Source organism: Pteropus medius, unplaced genomic scaffold, assembly GCF_902729225.1.
Source record: "Pteropus medius unplaced genomic scaffold, Ma_sr-lr_union100, whole genome shotgun sequence".
In the NCBI taxonomy this organism is placed as follows: Eukaryota; Metazoa; Chordata; class Mammalia; order Chiroptera; family Pteropodidae; genus Pteropus; species Pteropus medius.
This window is the reverse complement of record NW_024342469.1, coordinates 6919872-6947388: the sequence shown is the minus strand read 5'-3', so window position 1 is coordinate 6947388 and position 27517 is coordinate 6919872. Positions and strand designations below refer to the sequence as shown.

The window sequence follows — 27517 nt, the reverse complement described above, 5'->3', positions numbered from 1 at the left end:
CAGTAAAATTGCAACCCCTCCCCTTCCACCTCAGCCACACTCCCTATGTCTCTGGCCCCATTTTATGTTTCTCTGTGGTAGTAGAACCATATGACGTATGTGTTATTTCTCCCTACGCCAGAAGGTATGACTCGGGAGGGCAGGGACTATGTTTTGTTCACTGATATACAGTCCCAGCACTTAGGAAAGGCTTCACACAGTGTAAGTGTTCAAATGTTATTTACTGAATGAATGAAAAGAGAATGTCTGGATCTATACTATTGAATGTGAAGGACACTTTTTATCATAAAATTCGATTAAACATAATTATGCACAAGAAGTTCTAATATTAACAACGATCCCCTCAAAAGGAATTGCCGAAAATTTTTAAACAAGTATGGTCTTAAAAGAAAATTTCCCCATTGTGGATAAGTTCAGATTTCACATATTCCTGAATCCTCCCAATTTTGCAGATATTTTTCTGAGCATTCATGAAGGTGAGGGCTGAAATGTTGGCATTCTCACATTATGGTCCTTATTCTTGAGTTCTGCTTTTGCACTTGTTCACTTAGAGACTTGGCATGAAATAAACCACTGAAATGGCCTTGCTTCCCTCCCAATAGGCTCTGTAACACATCTGCCGATGATTACTTAACTACTGAAATAACTTCTCTTTGAGATTTTCCTGTTCTGCACTCTGCCCGCCACTTGAAAAGGGAGGAGTTAGATTCTACTCCCTGGGGGGCAGGCAGTACCCTATGGAAAAGTAGCTTCCTTATTAGGGTATGAGCTGAAAACACCATAATACTTCCTCTAGAGCACTATTCAACTTTTTTCCTCTTTCTTCCCACGCCCCAGCTGTGAAGTTTAGGGACTCAGTGTTTAGTCAGTTCAAAACCACTGACTTAGGATAAGGACTGTGTGTTTGAAAACTGGCAATGAAGCTGTTGTGTGTAATGATGATCCAGGTCCTTAAACCATGAAGACTAAAGAACACTGAGACCAACCTTGTCTTGTCATTATTTTGAAATCGGTAACATTTTGTTATCTTGAAAATCCTATCTTTATAATATGTGGAAATAATGGGGATCCTGTTCAGACGCAACTTGAATTTAAGAAAATTCAACAAACTAGCATTAGTAACAAGGCAGTCCTTCGTTAAGAGTTAGGAGTAGCAAATTACTTCCTTCAACTCAGTCGACAGATATTTTCTGAGCACCTACTATGACCAAGGCGCTCTGTTGATTCTACATCAAATTTTTCTTTCTATTTCAATAAAAATATTGAGTAACTGTAAACAAGGAAAAATTTAAAAAAAGATTTAAGTATATAGGGGAAAAGAGATAGAAAAAGATACCTTTTAGCAATATAGAATAAGTTTAAATTTTAGAAACCCAAATTGAACCTTATAAGATACCTTTCATCTCAGATTTCAAGAGATTAATGCTAGGAACATCCTGTGAACCAACATTTCCCTCTTTATCTTCAGTCTGGTCCCCAAACTCTGAATGGGGCCACTTAGCAGGTAGCAACGTGTCTAATTTTGTGCAAAAGATGCAACGTTGCAATCCTTTTTCTAACAAGAGCAAAGAGAGAGGAAGAGGCCTTCACAAGTTGCACTTGGTATAGGAACTTAAAGGGGAGGGTGAGTTATAAATTTGAAGGTCAGAACTAAGAAAGGTGAAGGTGACAGAAACTTTAGGCCAGTTGAAAATCTTAAAATCCCAGAAATACTTTAGTCTAACCAACTCAAGAGAAAGTGAATCCCAGAAATCAAAGGAAACTGGCTCAGTCTTCCTTCTCTTCCTCCTCCTCTTCCTCCTTCTTTTTATTAAGGGTAATGTATGAGCTAAGAGTAATATTATAGGCTGAGTGCACTCAGAAAGCATTTTCTCTTGGATTTTAATATTGCCAGTGATCCAGGATGGTATTAAGTAAGTGCTCCTAAGAATTCCTAATATTTCTCTGGTTGCATGGATATAAAAAGAGTAAATGAGAGTTTTCCTTAAGACCAGCAGCAGCATGCCAATGGATCATCTCTAGGATTAGAAATTTTCTTATGAGAACATAATCGTTCGGGGGGGGGATTGTTAAAACTGAAACCAAGCATAAAGAAGCAAAAGTGTTTCAGTGAACCTCCTGCATCTTAGTTCAACTCTGGTAGCAAGAAAACAAAACCACATAATCTAAGGCTCACGCCCAACTCTCTAAAGCCCCATATCTGCTAGTTCCTGTGTGGTTTGCCTAGACTGCAGGGCTGACTAGGGGGTAGTTTGGAGGAGGGAGTAAGAAGTAGGGAGGAGGAGGCACTCTTAGTGGATCTGTGAGCGTGTACCCTCTTGGAAGACAGTACAGGGTGGATCTGTACTCTGAAATGCAGTAATTTGGATGTGAATTCAATTTCCTTCTTGCAAGAGAGGATTCTACCAACTCAGTGTCAAAGCCAAGACGTAGAGTCAGCCTCTTCTCTTCTAAAAGGTATGTCATCATGCAACATCGGTCTATATACTCTAGAGATCTTTGAGTCTTATAAAGTGCAGAATGCTCTCTATGAGTCAAATATAATTAAAATTAATCCCATGGGCTCTCCAAATATTGCTTTTAATATTTTGGTCCATCAACTAAAGTCTCTAAATCTTCTGCTGTAGCAATGTTTGTGGTGATAGGATTTGACTTCTAGCAAATGAATCCAGTCCATTACACAAAAAACTCCATTCACTGGCTTCTGATCTCTCTCAAGGAGAAACTTCAGCCCCTGGGATTATAGAAGTGCAATTCCACTTCATCACAGTCAGCGTTTAATTCATGCTAGGAGCGGGGATGAAGGGCTGAGCAGCAATGAATGAATACTCGTGCTCTGAGGTCAGAGTTTCTCCTGATGCTCATTTCTGCTTCTGTTGGTATTTATGTTACCTTTACAAAGAACACCAGTTGGATTCCTTCACCAAAAAGGAAAACTTTACGTTGAAATGGATTGTGAGAGGGTATTGTCTCTCTTTGTCTCTCTATTCAAGTTAATGCCATAGCCCTAAGACTGTCTTCAGTTCAGCCATCGAGTCTTAAGACAACTCCCTCATGCTCTGTGCCCCACTGGTTCCTGAACGCGAGGGCTAAATACACCCACCAAGGATTTTGACTTTAAAAGACTGTATTCACATACCTGGAATTAGGCCTTGTTAATAATGTATATGCAACTTGATTTGCACAGTACTGAAAATATACATCCCCAGATAAATTAAGAGGAAGGAAAATGTTTACGATCTAAAACTCGAGTGGAAAAGATCACATGTGCTTGAGTTATGCCATCTGAGAATGGGAGACCTCAGGCTGTCGTTCCATACAACTCTGTTTATCGTAGACTGCTTAGTTCTCTGGTGGGTCCCTTTTTATTTTTTTCCCCTAATTTTGGTTTCAGAAAGAACATATAGAATACGTATATTCTGCTTTAGCAACCAGCATTGTTTATAAAACTTCACACTTACAAAATAATTTTAAAGTGATTCTCTTTACAAAAGGATCCGTTACTGAATAAAGAACACTATGTAAATAGAGAAACATCTAAGTGCATCTAAATTCCAAGTTTTAAAATTCTGATCTGTACTCTTTTTGAGAACTTTTTTGGTTTTGTAGAGAGACAGCTCTATATCGTTTAATAAAATTACCTTTTGAGATGGAACTAGGCGTGTCTCCCATGTAGTAAACTGGAATCTTATTCTTCTTAAATTGTAATAGATTTTATTTTTTCAAATGACTTTACTGAAGCAGAGGAAAAAGAGGTGATCAATTTGTTCAATACAAAGAAATATCTCTATTGTTAATATAATATCCTTTTGAATATCTTCTACATCTTAGGCCCTGATGAAAATCCCCTCTTTTTAAAAATATCCCTTTTAGGTATATTTAAGAATAAATGAATTAACATAAATATGAAATGCCTTAGGAAAAAGGCACTATAAAAATGCAAAATGATATCATTAGTAATTATTTCTTTGAATTTTGATCATTTTATCCCTACCTCTTATTCAAAGTATATCTCACTGCCTGGAGTAATCTTTTTTAGAACCATGGCCTTCTGGAAAAGCTGAAAATGACCCTACTTTCCACATATTTGGTGATTTGGAGGGTTCGTTCCTAAACTTGAGCAGAACTTGGCTCTTTTCCTGGATCAAGAAAAGTCTGCAGTTATTCAAAACTGTGTCATTAAGTGTGATTCCATCAGGATTTCTTAAACAAGTAACGGTTGCTGCTGAATTAATCCTAGGGACAAATTCTCTGTGCCCTCATAAAACAAACTCAGAACTTGGTCAAGAATCTTTGTGACCTAAATTATTTAAATCAAAGAATAGGGTCCATTGGCCCCCATTTTGTCCACCTCAAGTATTTGGCCAGCATATTGATCCATAAAACAAACAAACAAACAAAAAACATAGCTTCATGTTTCTTCCTTCCTTCTTTCCTTTCTTCCTTCCTTCCTTCTTTCCTTCCTTTCTTCCTTTCTTTTGGCCACTTTACAATTCTCAGGAAAGTATAGTATATAAATAAACATTTACTAACATTTATCAAACATTTACTATGTGTTGGGCCCTGTGCTAGTCACTGAGTTCTCTTCGACAACGTTAATACTAGCTTTCAATAAGTTAAAGCCAAGGCGAATTCAGTTTTCTTTTTAAATACGCTTTCATAGGCAACATATTTAAGAATTAAAAGGAACTAAGTACATGAAATAAAGGTCTTACCTATTCTCCAAAGAAGATGTAAGCATGTACCTTATGAAGAAAGTGAAGAAAATGTTCAAAATAGAGTTGAAATGTTAGTTCAATGAATATCTTTATACTCACCTCCTATATTCAACGGTTGCGAACTTTTTTGCTATATTCATTCCATTTGTATGTGTTTATTTCTGAACTACCGGTAAGTTATAGATAAAATGGCACTTCACCCTTAAATAATTCAGTACATATCTAAGGATAAGGATATTCTCCTATATAAACCACCATACCATCATTATACCTAAGAAGATAAAGAGTGATTTTTTAAAATATCATCTAATATCTAGGCCATATCTAACTTTTGCCATTTGTCCCCCAAACATCTTCCATACTTTAAAAAAAAAAAAAGAAAGCAAGAAACTGGATCTAATTTTTAAAAAGAAAAGCACAATTTCACATGTGGGTTTTACGTCTTTTTATTCTACATCAAATTTTTTTAAGGGTTAGGCCAGTTATTTTATAGAATGTTTCTTGTCCTGGATTTGTTGTTGCTTTATGGTATCATTTAATTTGTTCTTTTACCTCCTGTATTTCCTGTAAACTCCAAGTCAGAACTAAAGCACTGATTAGCTTTAGATCGAGCATTTTTTGACAAGGTGCTCCATCTTGCAGCTCATCGGGAGGCACGTAATGCCAGATTGTCCCTCTCTTTGTGGTGTTCAGTTTAATGGTGGCTCAAGGTAGAGATCTCACTCCAAGGATCTCTCTGTTACAAAGGAACTTTTTTCTCCTTTGCAATTAACAAGTAATCTGAGTAGATGACACTTTGGCACTGTGGTAACAGTCTATTTCCCAGCAAACTTCACCAGAGGCGTTAGGTGATAATCTTTGCCTAAACCGACTATTCCATTGGAGGTCATATACATTTTAGCACACTTTAAAGAAGGGTTAAACATACAAATTCATCATTATCAGAAGCAACAGCAGATATTTATTGGGTGTATAAGTCCAAGTAATAATAACAACAACAGCAGCAATAACAAATAACATTTACTGAGTGGTTGCTACGGAACTAGATAGATAGTCTAGATTTGAGGCCAATCCTCCAGTTACAAACTGGACCACCTGGGACAAGTTACTTAGTCTTTCTGTGCCTTAGTTTCTTAAGGTATAAAATGAGAATAATAATGGCACCTATCTTATCGTATTGTTTTGAAGATTAAATAATTTATATATATAAAGCTCCTAAAACAGTGTCTGTCATTTGTCAAGCACTGTTCGACACTTTGCAGGCATTAACTCACTTGCTTCTCCTAACGGCACAATAAAGTAAGCGCTAATATTATCCTTTCTCGAGCGAGGAAACTGAGGTTCAGAGAAGTGGAGGAACTTGCTCAAGTTCGCTTCACTAGTATATGGGAGAGCCGGGATCTGATCCAAAGCAGTCTGATTCCAGAACATTCTCTCTGAAGGTTGACACATGTAATGAGAAGTGACGCAAATGAAATTCAATGGAAATCAGTGACAGGACCCTCCCCCACCCCTCCCACCACCGCCACCCAGGTTTTAAGTTATCGAAAATCTGAGACTGTCGCTACCAAAATATATTTGTGGTTTTGTTCATCTGAATAATAGTACTGTGTAAGCATATACTTTTTGCATTTACATAGCTCAAGGCTCTGGATAAGAAACTTGAAACATACAAGATAATACTAGGAACTGAAAAATGTAGAACGATGAAGAAATAGGAAGGAAAAAACTTAAAGGAATAATACAAGAGGGGAATTAGGAGACCTCGGAGCCTTGGAGAACAGATGATATTTTGATATAGTCAAGGGGGGAAAATCCTTTGATTTTTCACATTCCCGTGCTATATAAGATTTTACTACTGAAACACGAGGGTAAGGCCATTGTCAGCTTTAAGAAGACCACTCTGGATTTCTTCACGGGACGATGGATGAGTCTTGTTAGAAGGTAACTTTTCTGGTTGGTCATCTCATACACTCAAGACCCTCTGTAAGTCGGTCTATAGCTTTTGAAGCATAACTATACAGAAAAGGCCTTCCAAGCTGGGTATTAGTCCCAACCCCTTCATTAGCATTGCAAGAGGGCTCCAGTGCTGTCTTGCTTGCTCCTTCAATTGCCATGACAGAAAGCTCTCAAGTGTAATTTTTCTAAAGAGAAGTAAAAAATAAATGAGAAAAAAAAATCCAACATTAATAATGTTTTTATGCACTGCTAACACAGTCACTGCTAAATTGGTTCTGCTTTTTCTGGTTTTTTTTTTTTTTTTTTTTTTGGATGAAAAGCAGACTAATTGATCAATTGGTCATGAGGAATACTTTTCATTTGTTTTTCTCCGCACCTCTCAGCCTTCCAGAACCACAGGTTTCACGTGGCAGCCTACAAATGGTTCACGGTTTGTGCCTTTTGTCTCATGCTTTATGGGAAAATACTAGAAACAAACTGCTGAGAACTCAGAAGGAGCTCGGTAAATAACAAGTAGATAGTTCTCTTATTCAATATGATTTGAAAGAGAAGTGGTGTTTTAATAACTAAGAAATAGTACTAGCGAAGTACAGAAGTAGGGAAAAAATCGGGTTGGTTTGCAATTTGAAATTTGCATGGATCATTTTATAGGCCACAGATTTTTATCACGTGTGAAGGAAAATGTGAGGTTAGATTCTCTCCCCTTTCCCCAAATAGATTTAAATTCTAAAAATATGGATTATTGAATCAGTAAGGCTAGCAGGAAGATATCGATGATATAGTAAATCGAAGGAAATTGTCACATTTTAATACATTATATCAACCCTTTAAGTTGATCATAAATACGTTGATATGCACAGCACATAGGTTCTTATCGGTGATGGTGAGGCCGGGGAATGGGGAGGAATGTCAGAGGCACATTTACAACGCTGCAGAAAGCTATAGCAACTCTCTCCAGGGGAGGAAAATGTGACTAACGCTCATCCACACACTCCTTTACGCAGAATTTCCAATGATTCAGTCTCTAGAGTCCATCCATATATCCTAGACAGGAAATTTTTCCCTCATTTGAAGTTTTTGTTTTGTTTTGTTTTAACCCTGAGCCTTGTAAAGTTTTAAAAAAGAGCTTTCCCACATTATCTCATTGGATCTGGTTGTGATCTCTGAGGTAGACCACATATTTTACCTCTCCTGTTGCAGAGTGAGAAAAGCAAAACGGGAGAGTTTAAGCGACTTGCTGAAGGGGATTTTGCTAAGGTCTGCCAAGACTTAGTACCAAGGCTAGTAAGTTATAGCCCAGGGCTCCTTCTACTGCACTAGTCTGGGCACAGCATTCTGGAGATGAAAGGGACTTTTAATGGGGCTTCTGGAAATCTGAATTCTGGCTCTGCTGGAAACCACCTGCATGACTTTGAATGAGACATCGTAACCTCTCTGGGCCTCGGTTTCCTTCTTGGTCAAGTGAAAGGTTAGCTCACATGTTTTCTGAAGCCCTTTTGGTTCTGTTGCAAACTACCTAATCCCATCGGATCTGAGAACAGAAATGACCTTTTCTATGACAGATAGCAAGACCTTTCAACCCTTCCCTGTGGGTCATGAGAGCTGGCATCCAATGCACGATGAGTTCCTTTGTTAATATCCAAATTTTGTTAGAAACTATAAGCATCAATAATGCTTCAGCGGGCTGCTCGTGTGTCATTCTGCTGGTAGCTTCATTTTCCTGCAGGGCTGACTGTCTCGCAGCAATTGTGCTCTAGCTCTGTACTCTGCATCAGACAGACATACCGCGATATTTTACTATCCCTCTTTGGGTACTTCAGAGTACAGTATGGAAATAAATAATGCTGATGGACTTATTTTGGGCCGATAGACCTTATTTTTCTAAAAAGGTCATTCCTCTTGAAGGACCCAAACCTTCTACCTGATTTTTCATTATTAAGAGTTATTTAACGTCCCGGAAATGTGCATGGAAGTTGGAGACTCATAAGAGAGACTTCAGCCCTCAATGCAAAAGCCATGAGACAAGAAAGACATAGCTGAGCTTTTGACTTTGGGAGGTATTTGGAAAATCTTTCGGTCAGTATAATTAGGACAAATTTGTATATTAACATTTGTTTCAGATTTATAAAAAGTGTCCATAGCATATGCTGCCAAGTACACAAAAGCCATAATATAGCCCCAATTTAATTCTGAGTCTCTCTGGGAAGCTAAAACAAGCAGAAGATTCTCATGTTCCATATGTCAGTAAACCAGGGTTTTATAACATCAATTGTCAAAACAATGGAGCCACAGAACCAAGGGTCTGCTACACATTGCAGAAATCCCCCACCCTCACTCTTGGCTTTTGGACGAATCCAAGCCAAATACCGTTAGCGTGGACAAGCTGGCTACCCCCAAACCAGGAAGGTGGCAACCTCTATTTGTGATTATCAGCAGATGATAGGAAATTGGGGGCCCTATTTCTCAGTCATTTTGCTCTTTGAATTTTCTAAAAGAACTCCAGGCTGGCTGATGGACCCAATTTCTGACAGAGAAGTCATGACCTTGTTCCATTAGGTCGTTAGACTGTGGGAATGACAGTGGCGGAGCATGAACTTAGCTCCTGTGTTCTGTGTTCTACTCTCAGCCTGGATGACACATTGTGCGCCAACCACTCCTCTGTCCTTGAGTGACAAAAGACCATTCTTTAATCTGAAACGCAGGAGACTTAGGAAGCGACGTACGTTGTTACCCCGAAAGCATTTTTATATCTTTGATGTAATATGAATACTCAATACCTCATTTACAGAATGCATAATATGGTGCTTTCTTATTTAAACAAACCCGTTTTATGGAATTTCTGTCTCCTAGACCAATATTGTTAGACTATTAAGTCATTTTACAAACCGATACTATGTGATATTGCAACTTGACACTTGGTACCCTGTAAATATCCAGATAAACAAAAGGAGAAAGTGTGAAGTCAAAGGATCCCCTAGCTGGAGAGAAATTCCTAAACCCTGGATTAAGGAAGATGGAGCTCTAAGATAGTAAACTTGGGTTTTTCTCCAGCATGGATACACAACTTTTAAAATACAAACTGTAGGGAAGAGTAAGATTTATTACACAGCCAATGTTGTCAGCTCATATTATTTTATAAAGCGAAGGGTCAATTAGGTGTGATTATCATCAAGCGAGCAAGCTGTGATGCTTCGTCATGTAGATGCTGTAAAAAAATTACCTGTCACTGACTTTACTTCAGCTTTCGCTCCCATCAAGCACACATCCCCTCAGTCCCCAATTCACTGTACCCAGATGTACTGAGAACATTTAGGGTAATAAAAACAAAAACAAAATAGGGTCCTTTTCCCTAAGGAACTAAAAAGCTATTAGGGAAACTGGGACAAACAAAAGCAAATGCCACTGCAGTGCAAAACTCGTGATGAAGAGATAAGAGGCAGCGGCTCCAGGCGGGACTTCGAAGCGAGGGGCACTTGCAGGCAGAGGGAGAAGGCGAGTCAAAAAGGCATAAACGCATCCACGAATGGCACATTTCGAGAAAATCATAGGGCGGACGGGGTCTTTATCACTGAAGATCTGTTGATTTTGCAATCGACGGTGTCAAGAAGGCCCTCGTGAATTCTTTTTCCTTGGGGATCCAGAAATTAAACTTGTGCCGCTGGAGAATGTACCTCAAGCTCTTTCCCCAGATCAGCTGTTCTCTGGCTTCCAGCTGCGCCCCTAAGTCTTCTCTTCCGAGCGTAAATATCCTCGGTTCTTTTAACTGCTCTACTGGCGTGGTTTTACATGCTTTCTTAATTTTAAGTGTTCACCTCTGACAGACTTCGGTTTAAGGCCCCTCCTAAATGATGCTGCCTTGAATGGGACAGAGCTCTCCAGGAGTCATCTGACAAAGGCAGAACACCGTGGAGTAGTTGCCTCCCTTGATGTATACCTTATACTTCTATTAAGATGGCCCAGGAGTGCATAAGCCTTTTTGGCATTCACATCACACTGCCGACACATCCTGAAATTGTGGTCAACTAAAATCCCTGAGTTCTCATGCGCTACTATTAAGCCAGATCTTCCTTATTCTGTCCTGAGGCACAGAGGTTTCAATGTAGAGAAATGTATCCCTTTTCTATTTAACCTTGTTGGTAACGACCTATCAAAATATTTCAGATCTAGCTTATTAGTTTCTCCCTCCCAGCGAGTGAGTGTGTAGAGCAAATGTGTATGTATTTGCTGATGAGAGAGCAGAGCTAGTCTCCTGCTGGGTCCCTGGAAGAGGCCTCCAAAGGCTCAGGACTTGATTATCTCCTTTCTATCAATAAATTGTTTGCAACCCTGCACAAATCTGCATCTTTAGACAAACTAGTGAGCCTCACTCTTCCTAGCAATAAAATAGGAGCAAATATATGTGGCCACTTTCTTCCCAAGGATATGCAACAGTGAGTCAGATATCTGTAAAACTCTAAGTAGAAGCTACTCAGAGGTGGTATATATGAGAGGAAAAACATTTTATTCTAAGCTCTCAGAGGCTTTTGGAAGATTTGATTATCCTTATCACGATATGTTACGGTAAATAATATTCATTTTTTTGCACCTGTTTTAAAGTTATAACTGAGTTATCTGATTTGGGGTTGTAGAAACGTCATGTGATGTCAGTATAATTCTGGCACACGATTATTTCTAATTTGAGTAAACACTGTAAAGGTGTATCTGTTTCACTGAAAGGCCCCTTTTAAAGAGATTCTCCATTTCCCTTCCCCAATCCCACCCTCACACCCAAGCCTCTTCCATGAGTAAAACGAGGACTACGAGGACTTTGAATTTTAGGTTTCCATCAGACTTTTAGAAACCTTCACAAGTCTTGCCAGACTAGCTTAGCAGTTCATAGGTTTTCATTCCTGGTGAAAGCAGAGAACTCATGGGTAATTCATATAATTTAAAATCTCAAGCTAATAGAAATGACACATTGCAAAGCATATCCCTGTGAGCAGTTGCCTTCGTTATAGAAAGGTGCAGGGAACATCCACGTTCTTCTAATCCGCCATTCTAATGTAAATTTTAATATTGCTTCCATGACCTTGTAATCATTAAGATTCAACCCCCACCCCCACCCATCCTCAGTGATTTTGAACTAGGGACTTGCTACTCCACGTGGGACCCGAGGACCAGTAGTGTTGACAGCACCTGGGAGCCTGTTAGCAATGAGAACCTCAAACTCTGCCTCAAACCTACTAAATCAGAATCTGAACTTTAAAAAGATTCCCCTGGTAATTCTTATGCACAATAAAATCGGAGAGCTGACCTTGGGTGAAGGGATTTCACCCCACTTTACCCAACTACCTCGTGTCATAATATAAAACTTACATAATTCCATTTGGTGCTTATTAAGAATTTAGAGTTGCTAGTTAAAATTTTACCAGATTTAAATATTCTATATACATCCAGCTATTTCTCAAAGTATATATAACTGGCTTTAAAATACTCTTCCCGTTCTGGGTTCTTGTGGAGCAGGGCTTCTCGACAGGAGAGGATTTTGACACCCTCCCCCTGCCAGGGATATTTTTCAGTGCCTGAAGACATTTTTGGTTGTCACAATTTGAGGCGAGGGGGTGTTACTGTCATCTGGTGGGCGGAGGCCAGTGAAGCTGCTAAGGACGCAACAATGCACAGGTCGGTCCCCACGACAAAAACGACCAGCCCAAAATGTCAATAGTAGATGCATTTATGCCTTTTTGAGGCTGAGAGGCCCTGTTATAGAGGTACGTGGTTTGTAGAGAAAGATTCAGGTGTGCAAACATGCGTTACAAAAAGCCATAAGAAAATTAAGCCACGTGGCATATCATGATATGGGCAGACAGAGAACAAATAGACAGGCAGTGGCCTGAGTGATGATGGTAGGGGTTTGGGGGGAAGGCAGTGGAGAATCCAGCCACAGGTGACAGGAGACATCTAGGACAGATAGTAACCGGTGCTTTGTGCACGAAGACAGTCAGCTTTAGGTAACACGGTTCAGAGACTGGACATGAGCTAGGGGGAGGTGTGGGCTGGAGAAATGAAAAGTTTCAGTCCTAGAGTGGATGCTAGGTATGATCTAAAAATCATGTTAGACCTGGAAAACGAGAAAGGATTTCAGGTGTTAGCCTAGGAGTACACGGTGGATTTCAGTAAATCCAGTTAGACGTGGATTTAGAAGCGAGGCAGAGTCCCGCTTGCTAGAATTGGGACACCTCAGAGCCAGGCCAGCAGCAGGCGGTGACCTGGCACAGAGCTAGCTGAGTTCTCAGCTAGAGTGAGCTCTTTAAAACCCTCCCAACCGAGAAAAGTCTTGGTGTTGAGCCCGCAGTACGGTTCATTTGCAGGAAGGGGTCAAGTGCTTCCCGTTACGGAGACAGGAGGGCAAGAAGCAGTCTGGGTCCTGACACTGGCCACCAAAAAATCACAGGATAAGAACTGGAATAGAACTTGAGAGGCCCTCCAGGTTATTTCTCTACTGCAAGTCACCTAAATCATTTCGGAAAGATTATCTGCTCTTCAAATCTAAAATTTCCAGAGAAAGATTTCTTAAGGACCTGTGTTGATGCCTTATAATCCCTCTAAGCCAAAATTTCTGCCACATTCCTAACCCTAAACCCCCTCACTGCATGTGAGCAGCCCTTCTCTCACCGACCCCACACGCAGTGTGCTTTCTGACATTCAGTAACGGGAAATAGCACAAACTACCTCCACAGCTGCCAGACCCAGGCTTCTCTCCTCTAGGCTGAAGAATCTCAATTCCATTAACATATGTCACCTTGAGTCTCTGCCCAACCTCTTAATCCCTTTGTTATTCTCTGTGCCCCCTCCAAGTCTTGTCTTATGATAATAACCACCCAAATATATTTATTAAATACGTACTGGAAAGCAAAGAAGGGAAACTATACAATGGTATGTATGGTTTGGGTGATTTTTATTAATCTCTCTCTTCTCTCTCCAAGAACTTGTCATTCTTTGCCGAGTTCATAGCCCAGTCGGAGCAAGAGTCCTTAGGCTAAGTTCCATTGTAACATTTTGGTTGTCCTGCAATTATTTTCACCACGGTCCTCATATAAGGAAAATGGAGTACACTATCATATAGAATAGCTCTGATGCGAATTTGGCTATAAATAAAACTGGGATAAATGCATTTGCTCAGTTCCAGAGGAAGCATTATTCTGCCATGTGGGTTTTGTTTCAAATGAACTGCAAAACCAAGTTCTTTTTCGTGGAAAGGGATTTATTCAACAGAATTCACTTACTTTGCTGCAACTGGATTAATTCCGTTTCACGTCATGTCTCTAAGTAGAAAAGTAGACTGATTTGCAGCAGCCTAAATGGACATGTTGATGCATCCAACGTCAGTAAGATTTATTCTGTCTAGATTACAACCATCATGGTGTGCCAGTTGTTTTTGCTTCTATAAAGTACTTGCAAAAGTGCCCCACTTCAGTATGTGCTTTGAAAATAGCTTATCAAAGTTACAATAGATGGGGATGTTTCAGAACGAGAGAGAGTGCAGATGTGCAAAACGAGATGAGCATTCCTCCCCTTCCTTGAGCTAGAACCACTCCTCCGCTTCTCAGTGTTATAAAAAAAAATTTTTTTTAACTCCATACTCTGTTCGAAAAGCCACCATTTTAGATTTTCGAATTGTATTTCACATGCCACTGCTCAAGAGATACACCCAACCCCACTTGTGGTTACACAGGTGTTGGCTGTGGGCTTGCTGTGTGCTCAGCGCTGTGCTAAGTACCACCGCCCGCCCAGTCGTGGACCACCACCCTCCACTCTTTCCATCCTCTGCTTCCTGCTATATACACTGTCTCTTCGGCATCACTCTCCATCTCCAAAGATACAACTCATCTTCCCAGGACTCTCAGTGTCTGTCTATCTCGGGACCTCTCCTTTCCCTTCTCCTGAATTGCTAACTTTATCCTGGCTAGCACTTAAAACACAATGAGGCTGCTAGTGGAAATTGTTCTGATTTCTATAGCTAGTAGTTTCCATAACTAGTAGTTACTTTCAAAGGAAATAGCTTGTGGAAATGAGTCTGTGGTGTCACAGAGCTATTATATGGATCGACTGTAATAATGTGCATAAAAAAGCCATTTGTAAACTATAACATGCTCTCCAAAAGGCAGTTATTACTGTATTATATGATTTTAGGGTTTAAAAATCAGCCGGGTGATATATAAAAATTCAGTAAGATTCTGTAGCACAGTCGAAAAGAAAGTTAGAGAATTTGAGGCACTGACCCCTCCATCGATAAGCTAGCGGTCATCAACATTTCTTCCAGTCAAAGCATGCCCATTTCATTGAGAACATACGCTCTGTCCAAGGACGTGTCTGCTCACCAGTCTGGAACGAGGCCTTCACTCTTGCTTGAGCTCCCCCATTTCCCACATAGTCACCTTCCAAAGTCCCAGCCAACCTTCAAGGGCTAGCCCCAAACCTACCCCCTCTCCCCAGCTCTTAACCCAGGCAGAATTAATCTCTTTCTCCCCAGCACTCATGTCAGCCTTATGGTGGAATTATTTATGTGGGTATTGATCTCCCTGAATCGACTGTGACCTGCTGAGGGCATCTGCCAGGCCCTCCCCTTCCTCCATGGGCAGCAGCTCAAAGCAGAGTGGCCAGAGGACAGAGAAAAGAACTCCATGGACCAAAAAATGCCCGACCAAAAGGTTTTATTCCCAGGGGCTGGTCTCAGATATGAACATGTTCTTGCATGAACAACTTTTGCATCCCTCTGAAATGGAACAGGGTCTATTAAATAGACTCATAAAAACCCTCTGAGTGGTGGGTACATGGAGGCTTCTATTTCTTTTTCTCTGTACTTTTCAGTACATTTAAATGCTTTCTATTTAAAAACGAACATGAAAAGACCCCATCTTATTTAAGAGTTAATGAGTTAACTTCCACTGTAACTTGATTTTCAGCCTACAAGTTTCTCTGTAGTTTAAATTACAAAAGTCATTCTCTGCTTCCCAGCTTAGTTGTATTTTATCTACTGAATATGGTACACCTTGAAATTATTAGTTCTCAGACTGTGTTTCACACAATGCCGAGTTACATTGCACCTTTATTGAAAAGAACTCCTCATGCATGATGTGGGTGTCTTCGAGGATGAAAAGTACCACCTTGTAGCACATTTTAAAAAAGTCCTTGTACCAATTTATTATTTTAATACTTTATCTATTTTTTAGGAACCATCTCTGAACTGATGAGCCATATGACTATTGCTAAGTACATAATAAGCACTCAATAAATATTTTTAAAATACCACGCACTTCTAAACAAAAGATAACTTCAGTCATTGAAAACAGAAAGCAATGGGTATAGTTTCCAATTGCCACTCTTTTGTGCTTGTGAGAAATCATAGAAAAATGAGAAGTTGGGGCCGGGGGAAAAATCAGACACTGTTATAGAAACTGCATTGATGAGAGCAGATCGTAACTTTGTTTATAGCAATTTGATACCGAATTATGCGAGGGTTTTATTGTTGTCATGGATTAAAGCTGTGTTGTTACTATAATAGAAGATTGGCCCAGAGCCCTCATCCGATGCCAAACTCTCTAGCATCGCCTCTGTTCTTCCAGCAGCGGCCCAGCCTCCCCTCTCTCGAACTCTGTGCCATGCAGTCCTGGCACAGACCCTAACCTCAAACTCCAGCCAACTTCCCTTACGACACACTTTCTCCCCTTCACCTGCCAGATGCTTCTTGTTCTCAGACATTACACCCTGAAATCAGAGGCTTTTAGTGAGTTAAAAAGGGAAATATAGAATTACCTAGCTCTATCAGTATTTTAAGTATTCTTGTAGACTTAAATGAGAGCTCTTGTACAAAACCACTTGAACTCTTTCTTAAGATATGTTAATTTTTTTTCTCTCTCTTTGATTGAACTGTTGACCTTCTGGATATACGACTAGTCATTATCTCAAGTATGTTTGGAACTATTCTTGCCCTAACTATTCTAAAACGTAATTAGCATGAAGACATTATTGTAGGAGCACACATCACCTTGGGCCAGGATCTCATTAGACAGCACAAATCGAGCAGAACTGAGCATGCTCCACACTGAAAAAGAAAAAAGACTCTCTAAGAAAAATCCATGGCATCTGTAGGAAAAGTTAAAATTAATGATTTTGAGAGCCCTCTCTTGCTCATACATTTGATTTGTATGAGGTCCAAACACAGAGAGGGTTGTGGTTCTTCTGTTTGAAAAATGAAAGCAACTGTTTTCTCAGAACTCAGCTTATACGATGTGGCTGCTGTCACAGCTCCGGGTCAACCAAAACCAAAATAATACAGTTTAGAGCTCTAGCTTTTTCCCACAGGAAATGCAGAGCACTTTAAGACATAATCCCATTTATCCTTGCAACAGATGTTATAGAGAATGAATATTCTATGGAGGTAGTTTTAAAAAAGCATGGGAAAACTGAGGCCCGGGAGGTGCAATAACTCACGGGTTATTCACGCTCCTCCTTGAACGTTCTCCATCACTCCTACCGTAGAAAGAACTCTTTATATCTGAATTGAAAACTATTTCACGCTGCCTGCTCAGTTATTTCAGTATGTACCTAAGTCTGGGACAAATCCCAACTGTTATGAAACCTCATAAGAAAAATAATGAAGCTCCTCATTTCTGGGATTCCAAGGTTACCATTTGTAGTTCATTCCAGAGCACTCTGGATGCCCCAGTCTCTAAACGATTGGAACCTTTGGGAGACTTATCCGATTTTGTCATTCACCTCATTTATAAGTCTATAATGTGATTTAACGTGCAGAGATGTCATATAAACAATAATTTCTCATTATTTTAATAACATTTCTCCTTAATTGCAAAAACATTTCTGACCTGAATTTATTCTCGTCATGGCTGTGTGTGCAAGCAGAGTCTTGTTTGCCTCTACAGTATGTTAAGAATGTATTAATTAGCTTCCCAACGCTGCCCAAACAAAGAACAGAAAGGATTTATCTAAATCATGAAACATGAAACAAAACTAACACTTTGCTAATTGTATTTTAAGGGCAATCTCAGCATTAGATAGTGTAACAAAATGTAGGCCTAATTTTTTAGACAAGATAACAGAAAACACTACTCAATTAACAAAACATTTGTTTAGCACCTACTGTGCACAAACTCTGAGAGGCAAAAGAGGCTAAGACAAATAAAATTGGCTAATTTAGTTTGATAGTCATAGTTAAAAGGCAATAAAGGGCAAGGTAATGTAAGTGTTTTGATTAAGTGTCAATTAGCTTAGATATATCAACTGGAGCCATACGAAATTGACAATGTCTGAAAATTTTTTTTACCAAAAGAAGTGGCAATTTCATATGATTCAAACCTAATATTAAGATACTCTTGTCATGCTATACCAGCTCCTAAAACATTATATTGCTCGTTTTCTATTTTTTAAATTAAATGATTCATTTCAAGTCGAACCTGTCATTATTAGACAATCAATAGAAGGTAGATACAAGTTAGAAATTTCACTCCTGTTTTTCATATTTATTTTCGTAGACTCGAAAATAACATATTTTGTTGTTTGAAAGTTTTTGATTATATTAGATACTTCTTTTTATTTGACTTAGAGTCACAGACCTGCTAACTGTTCCTCAAGTATGACATTCCCCAGCTCAGCTCTTCGTGCCATTCCCTTCGTGGTCTTCACGCAAAACTGGCATCTCGGTTCCTTTCTTTTCTGCAGAGGTGTTTGATTGCGGAATACTCCACTTATCTGGAAATATTTCTCAATTAGGTCTAACATCCAGTTTTGCCAGTCAGGTTACTGAGAAATCAGAACAGGTTACTATATATATGTGTGTGTGTGTGTGTGTGTGTGTACATATATATACACATATATATGACATGTGTGTGTGTGTGTATATATATATATATATATGTATTTTATATATATATTCCTCTAAATTCATTCTTCTAGTTCCTTCAACATTTAACCAATATTTCCCAAGCGCCTATTTTGTGCAAATCCTGGAGCCAATCCTCTTCCAGAGGTGAAGTTGTATATCAAAAATGTATGCAGTAATATAAATACGAATTTAGTGCTAACTCTAGACCAGGAACTGCTCCAAGCACTTGATGTGTATTAATCTATTTACCCCTCCCCAAGGTGAGGTGCCATTGTTATGTTCATTTTAAAGATGAAGAAAACTAAGGCCAGAGAGGTTAAGTGAGCTGCAAGAACCCAAACACTTAACCGAGGCACCAGCCATTTGTCTGGTTATCGTGGGAGACCCGATGTCAGAAAGCAAGTGCTTTTCTCAGACGATGAACTCAGAGTGTGACAAAGTAGCAGGGCCTCTGAACGCCTTAAAATAGTAAATATCCACCCAGGCCAACTTGTGTATAATGTCAGAAAACACTCTTGCTATCACACGGAGTTGCCCCCAGCGCAGGACACTAAGTTGTGCCCCTGTGAGGCCCCTAACACGTTGGGACACACACCACACATGCTGACCACCGCATTCTTACAGAGTCATCTCTTACCCCAAATCTTATCACCACCCAGCCGAAGGCCAGGCGCTATCAAGAAAATGTTCGCTCGTCTTTTCCTGTCATGTCCAATGTGTGAACACTGATAACATATCTAAATTCGAAGAAAATCAACAGAAGTCATCTCAGTCAACCTGAAAAGTTTAGTGACTCATTCATAGCCTTTTCACAGGGCTCCTGTTGGGCCACCCTGGTTCTCCCGGACCAGCCTCCAGGCCTCCTGTAACCCGAGCACAGTTCGGAGCTTGATCATTCTCTATTCTGAGGATCAGATGTGCTCTGACTTCTTTTTGCATACGCATTCGAGTTGCTCAGCAAGCTGCCTGCCCCTGTTCTGTGCTGACAGTGACCCCGCCGCTCATGTCCCCGAGGCAGGCTAAACAAGGTCGCCTTGGAAAAAATAACAGGGAAGAAGATGATGGCTTTCCAGCCCCAAGAGTAAATTCCATCTGAAGGTAAAATCGTGATAGCTAAATCTGACTCGATTTCTGTCATGTCTTATTAATATACGCACACATGTGGAGGCTTAAACCATGTCTACGGACTGCCAAAAACAAAACAGACCAACTACTGTCTGGTAAGAAAGACAACAGCTGGTCGGCCAACTCAGCAGAATAAAGAAAAATGGGGCTTTAACGTCTCCTGCACACACACACACACACCACACACACCACGCCTGCGCACCGCTTTTTGCCCCTTTGCATACATACGCCCATGCACACACATGTAGTGTGGCCCATGAAACAGTCATCCTCGCAATGTAGGACATTTAATGTTTTCGAGGATTTCCTTGTTTAACTGTAAAGTAGTCACATGAACTTTTTGCTGTTGCGAGTCTGGCTTTAGGCCCCACTTCTCCAGACAGAGGTCTGGCATCTATGTCAGCCTCAAAGGCAGTGAGCAGAGTAGGAAACAGCAAAGGCTCGGGAGCCAGACAGCCCCGGCTGACATTTTAGCTCTACCGTTTTCCAGCTGTGCAACTCAGGTACGTTACGTAATCACCCTGTGAAATGGGAATAATAGAATTAAAACATGAGTCTGTTGTGACGATTCAGTGACCTAAATGGGAAAGCCTTTAGAACAAGCCCTCGACATATGTTATTTCCAACAGTAACTAGACGTGGGCTCACATATCTAAGTTAGGAAGCCATTAAGTTCTTTTTTGTTTTTAACTTTAATCTTTGTGGCACTTCAATCTCATTTCTTCTTCTGTGGACGTGCAGAGGGACGATGTTTAGCTATCCTTGGAGAATGATCTTTCATTAAAAACCATTATGAAGCCTCTTCAAGTTTCTTTTTTTGTAGTAAATGATCCAGATTACTTAATCATTCTGTTTTACATGCTTTAATCATTTATTTGAACTTCTCAACCATCTCCAGATTTAGTACATGCAGAAATATTGTCTAGGAAAGTTTGATTTTGAAATTCCTTATCATCTGCAGTCCATTAGCTCAAATGTTTAAAATCCGTTGTTCATAAGAGCAGAGTTATTTGCCATATTGGTTGATTGATTTTATTCTGTTATATTTCCATACTCACTTAATTCTCACATTCATAGTTCAGCACAAGCCAAACCAGAAGAGACCATAGGTTGGTCATTCATTCATTCATTCGTTCGTTCATCGAGTATTTATTGAGGGCCTACTCTGTGCCAGTAATGTGCTATGCTTAAGATTACAAATAAGACTCCTTACTTGGAGGAGCTTACATCTGGAAGACACAGAAGTAAACAAATCATTGCAAATGACAGCCATTAGATCCTGTACTCAAAGTGAGAAGGTACCAGGATAACCCTGGGGGAGAAGGGAGGGTGAATTCAGCTCTACTTGGTGGGTCCGGGAAGGCTATACAAAGAAGGTGACTTTTGAACCATACGAAAGGATGCCAGGGATTCGGGGGACAGGAGGAGGAGAGTATTCAGGAAAGAAGAAGGAATTTGCATGTTGCATGGCCTGGGGACCTTCCAGGGTGCAGGATCTAGGAAGGATGCAGAGATACGCAAAATTGCCCAGGTCAGCTGGGGCCAGAGCTGTAGCAACCAGACCAAGAGGTTTGGGCTCCATCCTGCAGGTGTGGGAGGGGAGGGTGTGTTTTACAAATCACTCTGCGAGCAATGAACAGGGGAGACTGGAGGCATTCGAGCCCAGAACCAGGGAGGAGACGTAGGATGCTGGGCTCATGGAGAGAGATTATAAAACCTACATGCCAAGGAGAGGGTGATGGAAAGAAGGCAGTCAATTTAAAGTATACTTAAAAGATAAGGTTTATAGAGCCATAGAGAGAGGTGCCAAATTTGGGAAAGAGGAGGTAAAGAGCAGGAAAAGTCCAGAAGGAATTCCAGCTTTCCTCCATGGGCCACAGTGAGCGCCATGGTGCCCTGTAGTGCCATAATGGAGCGAACACAAGTTGGTACAAATCCTTCTCCTACAAAGGCTCCTCAAAAACATATGTCCTATTGAAAGTCAGTAGGGAAGGTCAATGTCACATGAGAAGAGCAGTATGTATTCCTTACTAGTTATTCTTTTGAAAATACTGCTTAATATGTGTAATATATATAAGCTAAGAGAATATTCATGTAAAAGTCTTAATTTTTACTTTTCTGGAAATTAATTTTCCAAATACAATAAGATGTGAGCATTATTTCAGTTATCTATACCTGACATAGCTGAGACCTACTTGTTTGTTCCCTTCTTTATTAGTCGCCTCCCCCACCTGAAGGCAAGTTCCATGAGGTCAGGGGATTTGTCCCTTTTGTTCACATCTCCATCCCTAGCACCTAAAATGGTGTTCGACTATGATAGGTGATCAATTAATATTTGTTGAGAAAAAGAATGAATTTCCGTGTGGCTAAAAAAAAAAATTTTTTTTTTTATACTAATACTTTTTTTTTATACTAATAATTTTTTTTTATACTAATGAGAAAAGAAAGGGAAAAACAAAACTTGGACTGAAAACAGGTTTTTATAAACAAATCCAATTTGCAAAAATGAAACTGAAGTTGAAAAGCTATTTTTCTTCCTGAAGCTCTACTTCTGGGAAAATCACAGCTGCCAGTTTCGATGGTGGTTTCGACTGCCCAGTTACGAATTCTGCACAGTTGCACATATTGGCAGAGCTCAGCTTCCTTAAATGCTGTTGGATCAGTAAAGAAATGGTGATTTTCCTTATTGATTTAATGCCAGTTCCGCCTTCATGAAAAATCCCATGTGTTGCTCTACGGATCATAGACAATAAAAGCTGAGCATTGGGGGACAGAAATTAAGTCAGTCACTCATGTTCCTCTTTAGTCAGGTGACATTAAACCGTTTCTACTTTCAAGCTGGAGTGCTCACTCATTTTCTCATTTAAACTTAGCAGAGTGATTATTCCTCCTGGTGGGTTGCACGTATGCTCCGTTTTGATCTGTGAAATAGCTCATTCCTGGATGAACTTTAAGCTCCAAAATAACACTTATAAAATACTGTTTATGAATCGTGGGAGAAATGTTTCATAATCTCATTACTCCAAAATGGTCGCACCAAACCATTTTCTCCAAAGTTTCTTTTTCTCCAAGAAGAGGAAAAAAGAATGTCAGGCCACAGCCCTATGATAACAATGATAATAATCACACTTTCCATGAATTTTACTCAATAGTCTCATAGAGGCTACAATGTAGGAAACGCATCATCGGCGAATCTTTAGCAGGAGCAGAACACCGTGCTGTATTACCAAGAGGGTGAGGCTTGGTTCCTATCCTGTGGGACTTACAGATTAGCTGGGAAGATGAGACACAAACCACAAAGTGAACTTAATCGTCACCAATGAACGTGTCACACAGTAAGTGCCACACAGGGTTCGGAAGAGGACGGGGCAACCAGACAACATTCCTGGAGGAAATGGACTTGAAATTTAGTTGGACCTTTACTGGGGGGTCTGGAGTGAAAACAGGTAGAGCAATGGGAATATTCATGGACACCATTGTGAGGAGCCCCACCTGGCTGAGGCAGAGGCTGTGGCAGGTAAGGTAGGGGAAAGACGGGAGATGACCAAGAGTGCTTCCCTAAGGACTTGGGGCTTGATTCTGTAAGTCAAGTATAATCATCGGGAATTCATGAGAAGGATGTGAGGTAAAAAAATGCTTTACAGAAACTAAATCGATCTGGTATCTGTGCGATAAATTTAGAGTTTTTCAGAATTGGGATGATGAGACCCTGACCTAGGCTGAGAACAGTAGGATATCTCTGTCATATGGTACATTTCTGTGAATACTTCTGAGAGATTTCTATCAGACCATGCTCTGTGTGCCTACTGTCCCCTCACTGTAAGACAGTGATACTGTGGTGTGTGCTGCTTAGACGTCACCTCATTCTTTTTAGAGCCCCATGGTTTGCACATGGAACAGGCCCAGGAATGGTCCATACACAGACCTCAGAGAATCCAGGCAACTTACAGTATAAAAGCTGGGAAGAGACTTAGAGCCCGCGGAGTCCACCTCCACAGCTCACCCATGCAGAAGCCGGTCCTTGCTCAGTTCTCACAGCTCATGAGTGACAGATCCAGAGCGCCACCAGCCCTCCTTGAGGCACCCCAGCAATGCATCCAAAGCTGCTCCAAATTCTGCTTTGAAGTGTGTGTGTACAAATTCTGGTGGAATCCAGAAGAGTTTTTGACCCTAACAGAGAGAGTTGAAGCTCTTTTCCTTTACTCCTTCCTCTTAGAGCCCCTGCCCCCAGATCCAGTTCCTGCCTGAGCCCCCACTTCATTTTCTGCCAACTCGCGGCCTCCATGCTTTCTCAAAACACCCTCTGGCTTCTGGTTCTCTGCTCACACCCTGTTGTTTCTCATGTCCTGCCATTGATCGTGCTGCCCTCTTTGGCTGGAACCCTTTAAGGCCTCACTACCTTCAGAAAATGCCCCCTGGCCTCAACCCTTCCCCTTGATGGACTGAGCTCCCCCTCCTTGGAGCTCCCATGCTGCCCTGCGCAGAATTCTAACACCACGTCTCCATGATGTCCTGTTGATGGGCCTGCCACCCGCCCTTCACTGTGAGCTCCCTGAGGGCGGGACTGTGGGTGTGCATGATTAAGCACGTCGAATCTAGCCCAGTGCATGGCACATACTAGGCATTTAAATATCTGATGAACTTGCCTTCTTGGTGCATTCATTCATTCATTTCAGAAATATTTACTGAACAATTCCTTATAATCAGCACCACGGTAGTCACACCTAAATGTCAAAATATACCAATGCACTCAAGCTCCAAATTATGCATGCATGAATTATGCACGTAGAGTGTTAACATGCACATGCAGTGGAGACTTCGTACATAACTACACATACCGGAGCTAGCAAACGCTGTAAACTGCGCCAGATGTCCCTGAAATTCACAAAGACCCAAGAACCAAAAATGACAGTTAGCTCCATAAGCCCTCTAAAAGAAAAAAGAAAAAAAAAATGCAAAAGAACAAAAGAACCTCCAGCAGAAGGAAGTGGCTATGGTATTTTTTCTGTGCTCTCCAGCCGGGGGTGGGGAAGACGTATAAAAGCATTCTATGCTGGGCAAATTCGTGAAAGTCGGAGTTCCTCAAGGGTTGGCTTTAGGAGCCGTTAGGAAAATTCATTGCCATGCAGGAGTCAGGGGACTGCTTTTTATTCCACTGGAAATTGTTAACGAGGACGGCATTACTGGCCCCTTATTGCTTTGCCTGATAGAGAGACAGCAGGTTCACCCAAGCAATTCGGGAACCCTGATCACTGCCAATTAGGGGAGCATTGTCTGGCTGACATATCAAGTGAGTATAAATATATTTATGGTGATTAAAATGGGGAATGAAGGTAGCAGAAAGATTGAGACAGAAGCTGCCGCCCCTTGCCCAGCTCCAGCCTGGATCAAACTCGGCGTGTGCCTCACCGGGCGCTCAGTACAAAATGGTCACTGGCTTTGTGAGGCAGAATGCACGGCTGAGAATTCGGGACTAGAATTGTTTCTGCAAGAAGGGGCCCCGTATCCCCTTATTTTTCCTCCTACTTCTTCCTCCCCCTTTCTTTCCCCATGTTCTGCTTCTGCAAAAGCTCAGTAGAGAAGAGAAACCAGATGCCATGTTGATCACGTTTTAATCCTGCCCTGCCGACCATGCCACCGCTACTTAGCTTTACCTGTAGTTCAAAGTTATCGCACAGAATAGTGCCATGACCGGACTTGTCACCCTCTCTGCCTGCCTGGGCGTGCAAGTGTGCCTGGCATGGGGTTTATCTCATTATGAACTTATGGAACTTTCGTGGGAATATCTGTGATGTATCTCAGAGCTGGGGTTGAAAGACCCTGATAAAAATAGTCCCCTTCAGTGGACTAGATATGGGAGGAATTTCTCACATTTCAACGGCTAAAAAAAGGAGGGCGTCTAAGTCCCATCTGGTGGCGTTCTTGTCTGACTGGAGAGTGGGGTCTGTTAAAGCATCTGCACAGATTTCAAAGTGCAGGCCGCTTCTCTCTATCCTCAAACAAATGGCCGAATCGCAAAGCTACGGGAGAGGTCAATGGCAAATCTGGTCTCACGGCTGAATTTCAACTCCGGTCAATATAGGGCCAGTCTACCAAACATGTGACTTTTTCCCTCTTGCCCTTGACTATTAGATAACAGCGGTTACAGAGCTGAGTTGACTTGAGCTATTTTCCTCAGCCCTCCTCATGGGCATGCTGCTCTGTTTGTTTGGCTTTTGAGGGCGGAAGACGCTTTCCATCCGCTATGACCACCTCCCCTGGGGCCCGTTCCCTTCAATTTGTCTTCACCACTGCAAATGGCTCTCAGGCTGTCTTCTCGACTTCGACAAAAACTATTTTATTACTGGTAGCACAGATATAATGTGCTGTAAGGGAAGGTGTAGATGCACAAAATAAATAAGGGAGAAATGTTATTGGTTGAGGTCACTCAGCCTAGAGACATCTGACCGTTCTTATTCGGCTTGTTCCTGCTAAATGTTTTCTTCTTCAGCTGCTCGGATAGATATTGTCAAGGCCAAACTCTTCACCCAGCTACCAGAAATATGTATTTCCTTTGCTTTTTGGATCGTAATGGACAAAACACCTTTTTTTCTGTCTTCTACCTCTTTCCAATATATTGTTTTTTGAGAACTAGAGCTCATTTATCTCTGAGGGAGAAAGGAAGTCATTCCATGTTTACCCATTAACAAATTACCACTTACAGTGAAAATACAGGGGAGCTCTCTCACTCTGTTAATAAATGGGTTATTTGTCTTGGCAGAACCTTGGCTGATGGACGGCCACTGTTCCCTTCAAGCTGGCTTAATTTTCTCTCACTGGTTTTTGTATCCTTATAGCAAAGAGAAATCTATTCTTTCACTGTTTGAGAAATGGGACCTGTCTCCTCTGGGTCTGTTTGCTTGTGAGCTGGTTGGAGTAAAGTCCTGCCATTTATTGAGTAGCCTTCTGCGTTGGGTGCCGTGGGCCCCTCTGAAATCCTCCCTGCCTGAAAATTGGAAGAAGTCACTAATGTGAGTGTTAACTCCCTCCTAATCCATCGATTTTCTGCTGTGAAATGGGGACACGAAATAGTCACCGACCAAGGGATAGAGCAATGTCATATAAACTCAGCTCAAGTTCTGCAGTCAGCGAGACCTGGGTTGTACGGCACTGCAATCTGGGCCCCTGGCTTCTCTCTACTGAGTCACACGTTCTTTGTTATAAAAGCTGATGGGAACAAAGGAACTGTCTGTTCTTCTTTGCTATTCTCCGTAATGAGATAAAGCCAAACAGACAGTAAAGAGCCTGGTCTAACTGCATAATGATGGCACAAATTACATATGGCTGTAAGAAGGAATTTTGGACCTGAGCATTTAGATGGCATATAATGTTGTATTTGATTCATGTCATTTAGCTGAGGGGATAAAACCTCTTGAACACACACAAAGCTCTTGACCTGATTCGACATTACATCTTACATGATTTTCATTCTTTTTACTCAGGGTACTTCTTGCTAAGAAATGGTAAAAGAGAAGATAGAAGTCCAGTTAATAGTATTGTACCATGTCGGTTTCCTGGTTTTGATACTGGACTATGGTGTGATAAGATGTGACCATTAGCGGCAGCAGGATAAAGAGTATAGGGGAATTCTCTGTACTATTTTTATTTTTGCAATTTCCTGTGGGTTTATAATTATTTCAAAATAAAAAATGTAATGAGAGAGAGAGTTGGGGGTGGGGGAGAGAACATATTTGGGGCGGGAATTAGGACAAATGAGTGCTCATCTTGGTTTTCGTCCCTGGATGGACACATTTATATTTTGTTTACCTCTCCATCCCCTTTTCACGTATCGACT

The 27517-nt window shown here is 40.9% G+C and overlaps 1 protein-coding gene across 1 annotated transcript in view; it reads left to right on the top strand.

Annotated features, from left to right (window-relative positions):
• The first annotated feature begins 2170 nt into the window (after positions 1 to 2170).
• The window catches only part of GRAP2 (GRB2 related adaptor protein 2), a 59077-nt gene continuing 33730 nt past the window's right edge, over positions 2171 to 27517 (top strand). Inside the window, exon 1 of the mRNA XM_039863405.1 lies at positions 2171 to 2457. The gene's annotated coding sequence lies outside the window, so the exon portion shown is untranslated. The remainder of the gene's footprint in view (positions 2458 to 27517) is intronic.